This window comes from Arvicanthis niloticus, chromosome 7, assembly GCF_011762505.2.
Source record: "Arvicanthis niloticus isolate mArvNil1 chromosome 7, mArvNil1.pat.X, whole genome shotgun sequence".
Classification (NCBI taxonomy): domain Eukaryota; kingdom Metazoa; phylum Chordata; class Mammalia; order Rodentia; family Muridae; genus Arvicanthis; species Arvicanthis niloticus.
The window spans coordinates 63,622,935-63,641,915 of record NC_047664.1 but is presented as its reverse complement, the minus strand read 5'-3'; the positions used below and the strand labels follow the sequence as shown (position 1 = coordinate 63,641,915).

Genomic DNA, 18,981 nt, shown 5'->3' with positions numbered 1-18,981 from the left:
AAACTGAGTCCTCTGCAATAGCAATGAGAATCCTGAACTGCTGAGCTACTTTCTGTGTCTCCCACTTGGTTTTGTTCAGTGTTTTCATCATAGAAAAAAAAAAAAACAAATAGGACAGCATTTCCTTTAAAATGTATTCAGTTTTGTCAACATGATATTATAGGTCATGAAGGATGCAAATGAAAGTTCTTATTCCAATCCACTATTCACTTCATTCCAAATGGACATATTCCATTCTTCTTTTTTAATTTCATTTTTTTGGTCTCTTTCTTTATAACAAGGTATTTTTTTTGCCTCTTTTACCTTTTTGATAGATAAATTGATTTAAATATAATCAGCAAATTGCTTTTGCTCTTACAGAAATAAACAAATTATCTATTCTATTTGTTAACTAGAACAATAAACAGTATACATCAGCATTTGTATTATTTATGTATATACATATATATACATTTATATATTAATGCATTTATAAATCAGACACACACAAAAAACATCTGTGTTCCATTTGATAACAAGTGGACTTTCTAACCAATGTGGATATTTTAATTATAGAAGATAAAATTTGCTAGACATGTAGAAATTGCTAAGAAGAAGAGATATAGAAGGAAACTAAGAGAAAGAGGAGGAGGAAAAGCAAAGAGGGAAAGAAGGATGGAAGAAAGAAGAGCATGAAGAAAAGGAGGATGAAGAGGAGGAATACAGGAAGGAGGAGGAGGAGGGCAAAGTGGAGGAGCCAACAACAAAAATAAAAGCAACAACAAAACAAACCATGACAAAAAGTTCTTGAGTGAGAACAACATATATGCTGCTTTAATTTCTGTATGTTGTACCTATGGTATTGCATTTCCCATCCATATTTATTCATTTCAGTCAAGGAAAGTAAAAGAAATGCAAAAAAAGTGATGCAATCATTGTGTTTTTAAAGTGTGGGCATCAGTGAATTACAGCAGTATCTGAATATAAATAAGATTAAAGGCATAAGGTTGAACTTTCCTCAGTCAAGACTAAATGGAATCCCAAAAAATAAAGATCAATTCACATTGTTTTGAGGAACTCAGCAGCTCACTCCAATTAATGTAGTATAGTATCAAGAATGAGATGATTTAGACTACTGTGGGCTATCTGTGTGCTAACACAGTGTCATCCTAAATGAGTCTGGGACTTTAAAAAAGCTTGTTGATTTTTCTTTTTAATCACCTAATACCTATCTGTAATAATTAAGAGATATTATCACCTTGTGCATTTTTCTATCCTAAGGCTGTTTATTTGTGCCTAAATTTTAATTTAAATATGTTAAAGTGAAATATTCATGTGGCTATCACAAGTTATTGGGTTAGAATGTGAGGATTATGATCTGTTTGTACAACTTACTAGTAAAACACTGTGGAGATCCTAGGAAGTGATTTTCATCTAAGAACATTTCAGGGTTTTTCATCTTAATGGAGTCAGTCTACTGATCAATGTTTTTTACATTATTTTTTTCTGTTTGTCTTGTGTACTGGAAAAATCAAATAGAATTAGCACAAAAGCACAGAGTGCATGACTGAAAAGTACTTGAAATAGAAAACATTTCTATGCTTAGGTTTTAAAAACAGACATTTTAAGCAATTATCATTTTAATATAAAACCTGACTGAAACGTGGGTAAACCATGAGTATGAATTATTAAGACAGGTCAGCCTTAGGCTGAGATTTCAGCTAGGCTAAAATATCTCTTTACTGTTGACATGCCATTTTGTCATGCAACAAATCCTTTGACCATAGTAATAATCCTATCACTGTCACAAAATAATGAGCAATGCCCATGATTTACAAATAAGGAGAGAAAGATACAGACAAGTAAACAAGTTTATAGAGAACTACAGCCCTGCTGGTGTTAAAGGAAAGCAGGGCTTAGGACTTTAGTTCTTTTGCAACTCACCCCACATGATATGGTATCTTCTGTATGAAAGGTCTTCCACATCAGACATGACTTTGAGAAAAACATCAGTGATCTAGAGGAAATATATTTAGGCTTTTGAAACCAAGTAAAATAATAGATGATTGCAGTTAAGACCTAAATGAAATAATCACAACTGGAAAAAATCAGGAAGACAAGGCAGAATATGTTAGCACTATGGCTAAAAGTTCTGGTCCTCCAAATTCCATATTTCATATATTCTAATCTCCCAGGTGATGGTAACAAAAGGCAACATCCTTTGGAATGTGAGAATATCAGGAATAGAATTTAGAATCAAACAAAAAATGTTGCACATAGTTGTCATACTTCTTATATTAGTTTTGATGTTATTGACTTCATTGGTGTTGTTGTTGTGGCAATCAATTATCTCACAAGAGACAACTTAAGGTAGGTAGGGTTTATTCTGGTGTATAGTTCCAAAATAACATATATTACAAAGGTTAAGTCTTGAAAGCAATAGTGTGGGACAACCAGTCACGATATAATTTGTTTAATATTTCATTTATTTCTCAATACATGATGAAGTTTTTATATTTATCAAACTTGTTTCTCTTATTAGGAAAATTACTCAACAGAGACTCTTCTCATCATTTTTTAATATATAATTTTTATTCATCATTATTTATTATATTTATTTAGTTCCTGACTAGCCAGAATTACAGCACAGATTTAGGAGCTGATACTGTGACCCCAAATCTTCTGAGTACCATTGTGAGTCATGAGTTTCACTGTTGAAATGAAGAAGGGTTTGGGATAAAAAGAAAACAGAAAGAAAGGAAGAAAGGAAGGAAGGAAGGAAGGAAGGAAGGAAGGAAGGAAGGAAGGAAGAAAGAGAACACATCTGTGCACTTGGTTTGAACTTAAATGATATTTAAGCACTAGTAAATGGGCAACTAGCTTAAGATGATGGAATTCATGCCAAGATTCATTTTTTAAACTCTACTTTTAATTTGTTAAAATTAAATAATTTGTATTTTATATAGTTATGTGGATTTACCTATATCTGAGAACACTAGCTTTTTGAGATCTAATAGTATGTCTGCTGCTTTATATATTTGATCTTATAAATAAAAAAATCCTCTAGTCTACAAATGGGAAGCTTAAAAGGTATCCAACTAAAATTTACAACTGTCATACAGTTATTTCATCTAAATTGAGACATTATCAATAAGACAAAAAGAGTGAGACTCATAAAATAAGAAAGATTAGAACATTTCAAGGTTCCCAAAACTGGTCTATGCTTATACAGTAATAAATCCGCTAAAGGAAATTTTATTGGTTTCAACTAGACTTTTCAAAATTAATTTATGCAAAATCATTGATGCACATTTTCAAAATAACATAAATATTTAATGTATATATTTTAAGGTAATTTAGCCACAATTAAAAGCTCTGATATTGTTCAATGAGCATTTTATTTTGCTTTTCTCTTTCACTTTATAATCCTATTTTGTACAGAGCAAGTCTAAATTTACTGGTCTGTGAATATAGACACAGCCTACTTTACTATATATTATTTGCTTTCATCTTAACATCTCATAAAATTTCCACAACAAAACATGAAAACCAGAGTTTAGGCAATCCTAATTTCACAATCAGTAAATAATGCGTGCACACACACACACACACACACACACACACACACACACAGAGCATAAGATTTATTGTAAAAACAATGTGCGTAACATAAAATTGCTGTTTCATAAAATTAGATTTTTAAATTATGCCTTATACATTAATAGTAATAAAGTTTTCCTTCCATCTAAAATTAATGAAAATAAACTTCCAGCTTTAACTTGCAGTATAATGAATGATATTTTATATTTATAATTATGCTTTCACTTTAAGAATATTAAAATTTTAAGTCACTTTTGTTTCAAAACAGTCATTTGTCAGTTAATGAAGATAATTTTTACAATCTCTCTTAAATACATTTATGTTTCCATAGTGTATTTCCATTTCACTCAATTTTATATAATAATGCTTATATTGATGATCAGTAAGTCTACATATTAATGATCTTTTCCCAAATTGCTTATATATTTGTGTGTATGGGGGTGGTGGTGGTGTGTGTATGTGTGTGTAGATTGGGTATAGCTTTGTTATAAGTGTGGAGTGTGTATTCCAACACATTAATCATTGAAACAAACAGATAATAACATTTACTGATTCCCGTTGATGAAATTTTAGACATGAATTTAAATTCTATACCACATATCACATATAAAGTTTGTCAACACAATGATTGAAATAACAGAATATTTTTAAAGGATATTGTCTTTGATAATGTTATATATTAGTGAATATTATTGATCTTGTAGATTTCACCACAATAATATATTTATACCATTCATTATTATTTACTATACTAGGTTCTTACTCTGTCTTCCCTCTCTTTCATCTCCTTTCTCAGTGTCTTCAAATTCCCTATATATATTGACTTGGGGCCTGGCAGTATCTGAGTTGAACCTATGATTTTGTTTCTGGTGGTAACATTTTATGTATTTATTTAGGAATTTTACAATTTATCCTGTTACAGAAGTCTTTAAGTGAATAAAGAAAAGTTTTGCTTTCAGAATCACCTGAAATTATACTTATTTGGTTGTTTTCACACTTTAGAGCTCATATAGATATAATAATCTTCATCCAACATTAATTTTTCTTTGTTTTTGAACCAAATAATTAAATCTCCAGTAATCTCTGTTATATATATTTCATAAAATTTTGATGAACAGCAATGATTGCGAAATAGGGAAATTTTTAAAAAACCATCAAAATAATATTAACCATCGAGAATACCTTCAAGAACTTAAAAAGATAATAACAATTTAAAACTTACTCTGTATGTGAAAAATATACAGAATTATGTATTGTAATGAGATATCCAAAATCCACGAATTATTTTTAAGGCTGCTCTGCTAAGATAGGTTGGGCATGACACAGAAAAATATAATATAAAATGATTGCATGTTACCTTAAAATAGATAGTTTTAAAGTAAGTGATAAAAGTCATTTGGTTAATATTTCTAATAAGTTTATAACATCATTTCTATATTATATATAGGAAGATTTACTCAGCTCTTTGCTTACTGAAACACTAAAATATAAAATAATAATAGATCTCATTACACTCACAAAAATGTTAAACACAAGTTATAAATTGTGTCATTGATTAGTAAGAACAAAAATAATATGTATGTCTGACCAAAAATAAAAGATGATTCATTTCAAATATTTACTATCACAGAATATTTAAGAAGTTTAATTTTTATCTCCAAATCAGTGCTGAAGATAAGAATACAAGTGAAAAATATTAATAAAATTATGTCCTGGTTACATAAGAAAAATCCTAAGTATTCATCAATTCATTTGGGTAACTTGACATAATTCAACAAATACCAGGTACACTTTTCTTGATAGAAGTGAAAGTTAAGAATACCTTTGAAACAATAGGCACAGGGAAAGACTTACTGAACAAAACAGCAGTAGTTCAAGCACTAAGATGAACAATTAATAATGACAACTCATGATACTCAAAATACCAAATGATACAATTAAACATGGGGTATATCTCTTTTTATATGCAGAAACTCAAATAACTTATTAGGGGTTGATTCTGATATCCTACCTATTTCTGAGTACTTAGAGTCACTTAATCTGACTAAAAAGGACAATTAATGAGTCTATTTACCACTACCTACTGCAATTACCTCTAATCAAGGTTGGACTCTATACATAAAACATAACCTATACATAAAACATAAATATTTAGAATATATAGAATATTTAGAAGACAGTTTGTTATGTGATTTTGTAGACAAAGAACTAGGTTTTGTTTTTAGAACCTGTTATTTTTATAGACATAAATTTTGAATATATTTATAGAACCAAACATAAGTTCCCTCGCATTAGACAGCTTCAGATTCAATGAAAACAATGGTTGGGTACCATTATAAACAGTGGGCATATCTGAGATCACAGGCTAGTATTGTAGCATTCAGTGTCCAGCATATGGTAAGATTATTGATGGCTTTTTTTAAAAAAAAATTCTTAAATTAATTAATTTTATTTACATCCCAAATGATGCCCCCATCATGTTGGCCCTCACAGAATTCTTCACCCCCATTCCCCCTCCCCTTCACTTCTAAAATGGTTTCTTTCCCACCTTTCTGGGCATCCTCCTCCTCTGGGGCATCAATTCTTTATAGGATTAGGTGGAGGTCTGGGATGCCTATTGAAGATTTAGGTAAAGAACTGAAGGAACTGAAGGGGTTGGCAATCCCATTAATGACTTTTATAATGCAGAATTCATAAAGACTAGCTTCAAGTTCTATGAAATACAATATGGAAAAAATTCAGGACAGGAGATAAAGCTGGACATATCATAAAATACTTTCAATCACACAGCCTGGATATATTATTAAAATACATAATAATTTGTTATATGAGTACTATTTGCCACTTAATTTTGTTAATTATTTAGGAAAAAAAGACCCAATATTTAATACAATCATAGAGAATGAAGTAAAATATTTTATTTATGCTTTTTTATTAAATCGTGCTAACTTAAAATCCCATTACAACAAAATGCACGCATGGTATACATAAAAATATAAACAGGAATATTATTATAAAAACAATAATGTTGTTAACATCTTAAACATAGATCAACAAAATAAAATAATTATAATTATTAATTTTAAATGTTAAATTATGCCTAAATGAATCATCTTTAAAGATTAATGTTCCATTACAAAATCATTATTTTGTATAGAAAAGGTGAAGGGCTTTATTAGGCCAGAGCATGGCAAACATGTCTCTGGCAAGTTAACATTTCTACCATTCTCTTTCCCTTGCTAGCCTTGTTAGATCACATTCCTAAAGCTAGCCAGGGAAGTTTAGTCCTTTATTTAACTACTTTCTCCTCCTGGGGCTAACTATGAAATTCAAGCTTCCAAAATAAGAAAGAAAAAAAGAAAGAAAGACAGAAAGAAAGAAAGAAAGAAAGAAAGAAAGAAAGACACACAGAGTAAGGGGGAGGGAAAGAGAGGGGGGAGGGGGGAGAGAGAGATAAAGGAGGGAAGGAGAGAGAGGGAGAAAGGAAGGAAGGAAAGAAGAAAGGAAAAAAGAAAAAACAGAAAAAATAATTGAAGTAAGGTTAGAATGAGCTAAAATGTGTGAATAAAAATCAGGTTGTGTGTGCAAGTTGTATGATTTTGATTATAAAACTCTAAGGAATATAATGTCATGAAAATGCAAGTGTTAAATTTCCATTCATGCTCCCATGAAGTAAAGAGGGAGTGGATGAAGACTAGGGACAGTTTTGACAATATATGAAGTCACTTTCACCTTCACAGAAAACAGTATTAGTAGTGTCATGGTCACGAACATGGCAGTTATAATAAGGAAATGAAAAGAGTTCACAAACATTTCTGAAGTTTTGTGATTGAGGGTAAGAAGATTATGCATCTACTGAATATTAATCACCCAAAGCTCAGCTGAGATGTTGGACTCCAGTTTGACTTCTGGAGGTATTATAAATAAATATTATTTAAAATTTAATGTTAAAAAATCTTGAAGGCTATTTCTATTTAGTATGTGGTACGAACTTTGCATGTGTTATTTATTTGATTTAAATGAAAGAAGTGTGGCATGTCCTTCAACTGCTCAGTTTGTAGTTTGTGGAATTGAAATACGGATACATTGAGTTCATCATCGTCCAGTGTCAGGGTATAATAAGTTGTTCATAGCAGGAATCAGAGGAAAGTTTCTGACTTGAAGTTCACTCTACTGTGTGAACTTTCAGTGTGTATCATAACCATTGCAGAAATATTTTCACAGCATTTAACTTTAAAGATTAGGTTTGTTTGCCCTGTGTGAACATAGTGGAATCATAGAGTCTGAAAAGTAAATGCACCTAATAAATAATTTCTGGAAACTTCAACACTATGGGGACAGTATCTATTTGATTTGAATCCCTTGTTATGGAAGAAGAGTCAGTCTGATTCATACCAAGAAAAATGAATATTACTTACATTAAGTTAGTCAATATCTAATTATCATTCATTATTCCTAGTTATATATATTTTATCTACAAGATTGTTTTATTAAATACCTTATTAATACTCTAAAAACTTGAAAATGTATCTCTTAAATCAAGCAATTTCTCATATATATATATTTAATTATATATGTAATATATGTTGCCTACTTTGTATTTTTATTTTAAATAGAGTATTATTTAATGCATATTTTTAGTGTTTTCTGAGTAAATATTTCTATTAATTTTTAATAGAAAGGATATTTTACAATGTGGTATCTTCTTACGTGATCGGGAAAAGACTGTCTCCAGAACTAAGTATGCTTTTCCCGTTTAGTTCTTTTGTTTTCTTTACTTGTACATTGGGCTAACTGTTCAATGTAAAATTTTAGAATAAATGTAATATGAGCTGGAAAACACTTTGAAATCTCATGAGAAAATATGCAGGGATAAGTAATTGTGTTACATATGCAAGCACAATGAAATTATTGACACAAGTATACTTTCTCTATGTCTTTGTATATACATTGCTTCTTTGGCTGATTGGGAAATATAAAATTAATAATTTGTATTGCAGATGCTCATATAAAAATGCCATATAGGGGCTAGTCTACATTTTTATTCTAATTTGGGATGTTAAGATGTTGTCTATGGAAACAGTGATTAATGTCAATTTTGACATTATATTAAGCAGACTTCATTGCTTTGCTAAACTGATCAGTTTCATGGATTAAAAACAGACTAGTGAATTATATTTTTTATAGCATGGTTGTTCTGGACATTATCCTAAAAACAAATCAACTTGTAAATTATCTATTTTAAAATAAAATGACAAAATTTTCCTTGCAATATCACTCACTCTAAATCATTTAGCACATAATTCATGGTGGTAATTTTGAAACCAGTAGCAAAAATGTTTGTTCAAGTTTTTCTTTTCTATTGCAGAAAATATCTTCTTGAAAAGATGAGGATCAAATAATTGAACAGAATGAATTAATTTTAAGCAAGAAGACTGAGCTTAGTTAAATATTCAGTACTGATTACAGCTGACTACTCTTTATGTAAGTATGTTGAAGTCATAGATTTGTAGCAACTCTGGATAAAAAACTTACTTTTGCTGAAATTCATAATATATATTTATTTTAATAATTTGTATTAATAACAGGCAATTTTCATGACAAATTCTGAAAGATGTATATGAATTTTTCAAAAACTTATAAAAATTTGTTGATTAGTATGTGTCTAATTGAAGCTAGTCTCTTAAAGCAATAAATTATAAAAATAAATAGGTCATACATTAAATTTTTTTGTATTATTATTTGATCTACTTTTTCTTTATTTCCATTTCTTCCCCCTCCTTTGTCCATGGAAGAAGATGATATATGAAGTTAGTAAAAATATCACAGTTGACTTCCATATAATAATTTTATTTATTGAAGAATTGACTTAAAAATATAATGAATATGATAGATATTTGAATTGATCAAAAAATGGTACATACCCACTTGGTAAAATTTGAGATTATATTTAGGATTTAATCATGACAATGTAAAGGGTATTTTGGACATCTTTATTCTCCTGTTATTATCTTCATGTATAAAAAATTCATGACATCATGTGTCTGAAGCACAATAGGACTAAAGTCATTTGGATTGAGCCAGTTCAGGTGTAAATAATTTTCAGTGATTCCACTTTCAGCAATGTATTTTCTTGTTGCAACTACACATGTAAATTTAGCATATGTATATTTTATGAAACAATTGAAAAGTAATAAACACAAAAGTGAGTTACTTACTCTGCTCTAAAGACGATAAATCCAAATTCTACACAATCTTAAAATGTTGAGCAAATGACTGATGTCCTATGATGGGGTACAGAAAAATTGCAGCGATACCACTCACACCAGATGAAATAACCTCAATGGTAAGTGTGGAAAAAGTACACCATACATGTATATACCTAATATCCAGGTTTTTTTTTCTAGGATGACTGGATTGAAGCAAATGAAGTGGAGTTGGCAGATGTCTTTTAAATAAAAATACTTAAGCATAATGCTGAGTTCGAATTGTGATTTGGATGTGATGCAGAGCACTCACAAACTTTTGTAACAGAGTGATAAACTACCATAAAAGAATCATTTTTTGCTTCTATATACATTCCAGTTTTCCAACTTAACAAGTGGTTGCATATTGAGAAGGGTTATGAGGCCAATGGCACATTTAGCCAAAAAACAAACAAACAAAAAACTACTCAAGATTTAGAGAAGGCTATGTGCCTCTGAGGGAGTGCAAATTGATCAAATTTTGGAAATGCTTTTCATCACAAAGCAGATTCAGTTTTTAGTTTGTTGTGAGGCATATAAGACATGCACCAAAGCTTTGTTGATCAGCAAAATGGGAAGAGGCATTTAGAGAGTTGATATTCAGTGGATCAGATTTTTAGCTTGTTTAGCTCGAGCTTGTGTAATAATTATTAAATAGGTGGCTGACTATAGTTATTATTATTTTACAGAGAACCTTATCCATAGTTATATACATTTGCCAATACATCTCATACAACTAGAAATTAAGGGTTAGACTTGTTAGAATGGTGACTAGCCTCCAAGATTACCTGAATCATCAATGATCTCTGTCTGTTGATATGTATGTAGCCAATCATATACATGAATCAATCCTTGTAATATTACACAACTCCATCCACTTTATTAATCTCTGTGATTATAAAAATAAAGTCAACAGCAAGTCAACTGTACACCTGCACCTTCACCTGTTCTTATCCCCTAGATTATTTCTTCTGAATGACTCTGAAAAGTTATATGTATCTATAAAACGAACCAATTCAAGCCAAAGTAAAATATAAAGCCAGGTTTGTTGGAGATGGCTCTTAGGTAAGTTTATTGGCTGTGATGGTTTGAATATATTTGGCCTAGAGAGTGGCACTATTCGGAGGTCTGCCCTTGTTGGAGTTGGTGTGGCCATGTTGGAGGAAGTGTGTCATTGTGGACATAGGCTTGAAGACCCTCATCCTAGTTCCCTGGAAGCCAGTTTTCTCCTGTCTGCCTTTGGAAGAAGATGTTGGATTCTCAGCTCCTCCTATGCCATGCCTGCTTGGGTGGTGCCATGCTCCAACATTGATAATGGACTGAACCTCTGAACCTGTAAGCCAGCTCCAAATAAATGTTGTTTAAGACTTGTCTTGGGAATTTCATCTAAGTTCCTTCCCTTTGATTCCTAAGAGTTTCTCACCTCCCAGGTTTCTGGTATAGTCTAGATGAAATGCCTTACAGTGGGAAGAGGGCACTTGTAGACTCTACCTCCAGTAGAAAGACTAGGCATCACGTGGAGGGATGGGGTTGCCATTCCATAGTCAAAAACTCTGACCCAGAATTGTTTCTGTCTGAAAGAACTGCAGGAACAAAAATGGAGAAGAGTGTGAGGAAAAGAAGGTCCAGTGACAGGACCAAATTGGGATCCAGCTCAAGTGAAGGCCCCAAGGGCTGACACTATTACTGATGCTATGGTGTGCTTACAAACAGGGTCCTATTATGACTGCCCAACAAGCAACTGAAAGAGTTAAATACATATATTTACATTCAACCAATGGGCAGAAGCTGGTGACACCTGTGGTTGAACTAGGAAAAAGCTAGAAGCTGAGGAGGAGGGTGACCCTGTAGGAGGACCTGCAGTCTCAACTAACCAGGTTCCTAGGATCTTTCAGACACTGAACTAGAAACCAGGCATCATACACCAGCTGATAATGACGCTCCCAACACATACACAGCATAGGACTGTCAGGTCTGGACTCAGTCTGAGAAAATGGACCTAACAATCTAGAGGTCCCAGGAAGTGGGAAGGTTCAGTAGGATGGGGATGGAGGTGAGGGAATCCTCTTAGAGACAGAGGGAGGAGGTTTGGGATGTGGAACAGTGGGATGGTGGACCAGGAAGGGGATAAAGTTTGAGCTGAAAAAAAAAAAAAAAAAGGTTAAGAAATAAAAAGAAAGGTAGGAAGGAAAGAAGGAAGGAAGGAAGGAAGGAAAGAAAGAAAGAAAGAAAGAAAGAAAGAAAGAAAGAAAGAAAGAAAGAAAGAAAGAAAGAAAGAAAGGCAGGCTTGTCTTGGTCATGGTGTCTGTTCACATTAGTAAAAACCTAACTAAAAGTGGGTAAATGACGTCTCCATGGGGAGGAGACAGAGGCAAAAAGAAGAGAAAGAGAGAAATCCTCTGTATAAAGAGAAAAGGGAGAAGAGAGAAAGAGAGAGAGAGAGAGAGAGAGAGAGACAGAGAGACAGAGAGACAGAGAGACAGAGACAGAGACAGAGAGACAGAAAGACAGAGAGACAGAGAATAAGAGAAACAGGGAGAAATATTAAAATGTCTGGATTACATAGGGAAGAGCCTCTGATGCAGGGGAAGCCAAGGCCCTGGGCCTAAAAGTACAGGAATGTTTAGAGCAGAGAACAGGTTATGCCATCCATGACCTCTAATAGGTAGGGACTTAAGGATACTGGGTGAACCTAAAGGTAGGTCTACTTTGGTATATTAAATAGTTATCTCAGTGCCTTATCCTGAATGTGAACATCAACAGATACCAGTGAATATATTTAATAACCCTTTGAAGAGACTCTTGTAAATCTGTTTCTATAAGAACCTATAGTTTTATTTTTAATTGAATCTTTGCTAATGACACATGACCAATACATGTTAATATATCCTTCTATTTATATCATATTTTCAGAAAAGTTCTAATAAAAATCTAAGCCCACGCATTACTGTTTTTAAATGGTCTTAGGCAACTTCTTTGAAAGGGTTACTCAACTCCCAAAAAGACATGGCTTACTTCACTTAATATAGTTACGTCTGTTTCTATACATTTTCCTGGAAATGATATACATCATAATAACTCAAAAATACTTCATTGTGAATTTATAACACATTTTATTTATCATTTCACCTGTTGATGGAAACAATTTTGAATAGTGTTCAGTTATACTGGAAAACAGCTGGATTAGAGGTATCTGTATTATTACTTTTTATTAATTACATTTATTCTTTCAAAAAAAGGTAAATGTAATAGATAAAAATGGTGGGATTCCATTCAGCTGCAAGAACAAATGATGTCATAAAGTTGTGAGATAAGTTAATGGGACAGGTGATACACTAAATGAGGTAATCCATACTCAGGTAGACTAATGCTGCATGTTCTCTTATTCATGAGTCTTAATTCCTAATCTTTCTTTAGTTGTGAGTATGGAAACATGTGCAATTGCAGGAAAGAGCTCAACTGTGGAGAGGGCAGAAGGGTACAGATTGAAAGAAGAGGAAAAATACATAACACTAAGGTTATTTGAAAAGACATACAGAAACATTTCATATTTACTTAAAATAAATATGTAGTATGTGTTGAGTGTATGTATATAATATACTTACATACATACATGCATACTTGCATACATATATGCATACAATATGATATATAATGAAGTTATCTCACTTGAGGTGATAATACTCCCCTATAAGCCATAGAGTAACAAATCCAGAGTTGTGAGCCGGGAAAATATTCCTTATAGTTGTGGGTTACAGAAGTAGAAGATATTGGCCAAACTTTATAGGATATTGCAAAGTTTCCAAATATATTTTAAAGTAAGATCTTATTGTTGAAGATATCAAATAATTCTAGCACAGGTCTTGGGGGAAGGGATCTAAAAGCCTTCTCCTTGAAGACAAACTCTCATGGTTCTTAAAGCTGCTATGTAAAGTGTTTAGAGAGAAAAGGAAATAATAGTTATTCACTGCTTTAATGACTATGGACCATGGCAATGACCAGAAATTCACAACATCCACAGTAATGCACTGGTGACACTTATATCTTGGAAATAAAAAGTATATAGTTAGTTGGACTTTAGGTAAATCAAAGGATAAAATTCAAACTTTGAACCTAGCTAGCTATCTGTGACAAGTGGAGGCATAGTATCTAGAGAGAACCTATTATTACTTTTACAAACCTGTATAATATTTAACTGAATCCTATATACTTATTCTTATTCCCACAGATCATTTTATCACTGTTCCATCTCAAAGATTCACTTTACTGCTCAAATCAAAACAATTACAGAAATCTATACTGGTAAAAACACAGAGAACAGCTTGCCCTGTGAAGCCCATTACCAATTAATGTATCTACAATGCAACTATAGCAAATGATGTCAGGGTCTCTCATGGAAGAAAAAGAGAGACTGTAAGATAAGGTCTTACACTCACAAAAAAGTGTGTTTTATGAGTTTGTGACTTCTGTATATAAAAGAGAAATTGTACCCATGAAGTGTCAACAATATGGTATCCTAAACAAGACTTTTATATTCACAAAACTAGCTGAAATGCCAACATAGATGGAGGAAATCTCAGAAGGTCCCACCCATAGATGAAGATTTCTAGACACTCAATGTATTTATTAATTATAAATATAACTAGAGAAGTCTTAAATTTGAAGGAAATTGAGGGATATGGGAAAATTTGGAATAGAAAGTAGGATACTTATAAATTAAGCCAACACACTACACTGTAGGAAATCTGAAATAAAATTAAATGAAATATTCTAAAATACAAAAGACTAGAAGTGGTTATTTAGGCATTGTAAGTGATACTGAGAAAACTTCAGATAGATTATGTAATTTTGAGAAGTTTTTGTTAGAAAATATTTCCCTAATTTTTCAGTAGCTATACAAGAAACCACAGATCATGTATCCAAACTGAGAAACCACTGGAAAATTTAATTAATGACCCTGTTTTGTCTGAATCTATAAAAACAACATTTTATGATTTCAAAAATAACTAATTATATTATAATTATATAACTAGAGTAAGTTATGTGATGAATCTTATTTCAACCTAAGTAGTCTTAAAATACATTATTTCAATAAAACAAGTTATTTGTATGTGTATATATATAGCTAGATGTGTGTTTGTATTTATAGTTAAATGATAATGTAAAAAATGGTTTATATTCTGTGTCTAGTTGTAATTGAAGTAAGAAAACAAACAACATGAAAAATATATTTGCTGTGTTACTCTTAATAATTGCAAACATTATTATTATTTTATATTAGCTATAGTTTATATATTAAAAGGTTACAATAAAAAATCATGTAGTATTCAGTAATTTCTTGAAAGCTTAGTAACTCAGTTTTTGGTGTCAACAAAACTAGATACATATATGGTATAAATTTTTTCAGTAGAAAAACATGTCTAGCATATGGATGCATAAGATCACTACGATTATAATTTCAAAAGTCTTTTTCCCACCAAAATTAATCAAAATATCTTTCCATGATTTTGTTCAAAGAAATAAGATTCTGTTTCATTAAAACTTTATAGCTTGCCATCAATTTGTAGAAAATTCAGAGGCTATAGAAAATATCAAATTTCACAGAACCTTGGCACAAAATCCTTGTTTTGCTAAGTGCTACTTGTGTATCTTAAATGGAATGTACAGAAAGAACGAAGCAGAAGACTCTATAATAAAAGATATTTAAACTACAGTTGAAAATGGTAAAATTAAACAATTAGTATATATACACACATTGACTAAAAAATCCACACATTGAGCTGGAAAGATGGCCTAGTAGTTGGTTAAGAGTACTGGTTGTTCTTTTGGGGTACCTGAATTCAATTCCCTGCACCCACATGGCAGATCACACCTGTCTGAAACTCCAGTTACACCCTCATATAGACATACACTCAAGCAAAATACCAATTGCTAATAAGCAGAAAAAAAAAGAAATTAGAAACAGAAAAGGCATACATATCGGAAATACATCATGCCTTTAAAATGTCTAAATCATTGCTCCATAAGGGAAAAACGACTTATGAGTTATGGCCAAAGAAAGGAATGGGTGAAAGTTTTAGCCCACATCTAAGCAATGCTAACAAGAACGCCACAGCTCACAATTTACTAAGCTGTTTGTTTCTTTGACTAAGTGTGTTTATTGTCTGCTCTGAGCTTGATTTTTATAGCAAAAGTTTTACAAAATGATTCTTAGAAATATCATGTAGCTCAAAAGTTTAGTAAAACAGAGAATTAAAGTTGATGAAGTGGAAATTATCTCCGTTTGACATTTTACATTATTTTATCAAACTTTACTTTGTGAAATGACCTTTTATTAGTATAATATTACTTCTGTGTTTGTATATTATATTAAGGTTATGATAAACTCATATCCTTAGATTCACAGATTTCTAAAATTATTAACTTGCATAAAACATATTATGAGACAATAATTCACAAATCTGACTCTACTAAGCACCATGGAATTACTCTGTTTACAAAATATATTGCTCATAATCATATTACATATTTAGTTTCATGTAAATCTTAATTCAAGTAGTACCATTACTTAGTGACTTTTAATTTAAAACTTTAAGTAGGAAAATGTTTAAATTTTGTTGTGTTGATACCAAGTCAGATGTTAAATGTAAATAATATTTTGTTACTATTATAAAAGAACTATAGGGTGAAAAATTCTTTGAAAATCTCTGAATTTAATAATATAAGTAAACTGTTATTTCTGTGAGAAGAAACTTGAAAAATCTATGACAATAATCTTTAAAGATACCATTTAATTTTCTGTGTACTGAATTTTTATTTGCAAATGATAGTTACAATGACAAAATATGTGATGTGCCAAAAGATAAATATAAAAGTAGTACAGTTGAGTAAACTAAAAATGGTACCACATGGAATGAAGGAGTTGATACGAATACTAAGTTTAATTGTGTCAATACCAGAACAAAATGACCAGAGTTAAAAATGAGTAGAATTAGAGGCTGGAGAGATAGATCAGCAGGAAACATCTGGTCATGCTTTTGAGGAGAATTTGAGTCTCTTTCCACAGCCACACTGGGAAGCTCTCAGTTCCAGGAGTTCTGATGCTTCTGGATACCACTTGTACCTTCTCTTTTGTATACACACACCACAGATCAGACACCTAACAATTAAAAATAAATCTGTAAAAACATAGAATCTCTTCATTGTTTCTTATTGAATGTTTTAATTCTGAAGAGATCTGAGTGTAACTAACATTTTGACCATGTTCTTATCATTCATTAGACCCTGGGTCTCATGCCCAGAACTATGTAACAAAAGAAACAAAGGGGAGGGATATAATATTGTCAGCATAAAATTGATTTGTGTTTATTTCATTACATGTTCTGAGCATATGCTGAAAGTTACTAGTCTTCATTACAGATGGCATTGGTATTGATCAATACTCTAATGGCTAAGACATTTTTCAAGAAAACATGAAAATCTATTTTCTTGTTTTTCAGTTTGCTGTGTTCATAACAGCCTTTGGGGCTTCAAGACAAAGAACTAGAATATTTTGCTGATCTCCTTACTCATTCAATTAATAATGTCACAGAATCACTTTCATTAGAATGTCATTATTCAAGTGAATAGAGCATATCATGTGAGAATATATAGGAGGAAAAAAAGAAAGAAAGAACCATGTATCTCCTGGAATTAAGACAAGGAAGGCTCTTGATATCTGATGATTTCATGTTCATTCCAGCACTGACTCTGTTCCATAGAAAACACAGCTTATACAGCAAAAAGTAAATTAAATGTAGCAGGATCAGAATCATGGCAATGTCACAGTAGGAACGTAATACAAACAGGGTACATAGCAGGCATACAAAGCCTAATAACCTGTCACTGGATATTCAAACAGCTAGGAAAATAAAGGTCAGAGGAGAAGCAAATAAAGGACAAGGCACAGAGGTGAGAACACCATGACATATACATAGATGCACACCTAGGAGAGCATCTGTCAACCATGCATAGGAGTCTGATATGATAAGATGATTACTCTGACAGTATCTTATTATCTAATAGGACCAAAGCAGAGGTTGCCCAGGGAAATTGAGAGGCAGCATGAGGTTGTTGCAAAGCTTAACTTTACATGACAATTATGTTTAAATAGAAGGCAATAATTCCTCATGAAGATCAAACAGGAAAAAGCTTACTTAGTGGTGATCTCTGTTAATTTGGAGAGTTCAATTCTCTCCTCATATTCATTTTCCAGTTTCTTGCTTCAAAGAATATCTATTTCTTCATAAGCCTGTTTAAAGCACTAATGCCCTTAAACCTGCTCATAATAGAATATGTAGATGGCCTGTGAAGCAATCTACCACATTCAAGCTCAATACTCATATGATTTTTCTCAAGACTCTTGAACACTTTATAGTGCTAATTATGCCTATTAAAGTGTCATTTACTTTGAAATGATATGTATATTTCCTTTTAAAATAGAAATCCTCACTTTAGCTTTGTAGTGCTCGATTTCAGTAAGCTTTTTTTTTGAACTAATGACTCTGATTTTTCTGAGAAATAATAGATTTACTTCTACAATGAATAGTAACACTTATGTTTAATGCAGATAACCGGCTGATATCATATTGCTTCTAATGAGATATTATGTCCACTATGGAATTAACATGAGCGCTTATGAGATGAAGCACATAAAGCAGGCAGATTTTCCAAGTATAAATGCATTCATAAAGGTGGCTTTGTGCCATTGCCAATTGCTGAAGGCTAACTTCCAGTTTAAACATGGATTTTGACAGTATCTATCTTTCAAACAGATTTGAGGGGACTTATGGGGAAAATGGCATGCATCATAGAATTTGAGATCACAAAACTTTTAAGTAGAGGTCTATTGCTTTATGATTTCCCTCATAAATAGATGCCTAGAAAGGTGGGGAGAACCTCTAAATATTTCATTATAGTGCTGACCTTATTGGTACAAAATGGAATATTTTTTCATCTTTTCATTTCAAATATTAACACAGGGAGACCCACTTAATTCATCTCTCTAGAATTATCATTCTTATCTTTTTACCCATTAAAATCATTTAATACATTGATTTTTATTATGCATGTATTGTATGTGGAGTGTGTGTGTGTGTGTGTGTGTGTGTGTGTGTGC

General features: G+C 31.8%; 1 long non-coding RNA gene across 1 annotated transcript; it reads left to right on the top strand.

Moving 5' to 3' along the window:
* Nucleotides 1–2,243: 2,243 nt before the first annotated feature.
* Nucleotides 2,244–10,053, top strand: LOC143442970 (uncharacterized). Its single transcript, XR_013111599.1, has 3 exons — nt 2,244–2,349; nt 8,948–9,063; nt 9,987–10,053. It is a non-coding gene; the product is annotated as an uncharacterized LOC143442970 (long non-coding RNA).
* The last annotated feature ends 8,928 nt before the right edge of the window (nt 10,054–18,981 follow it).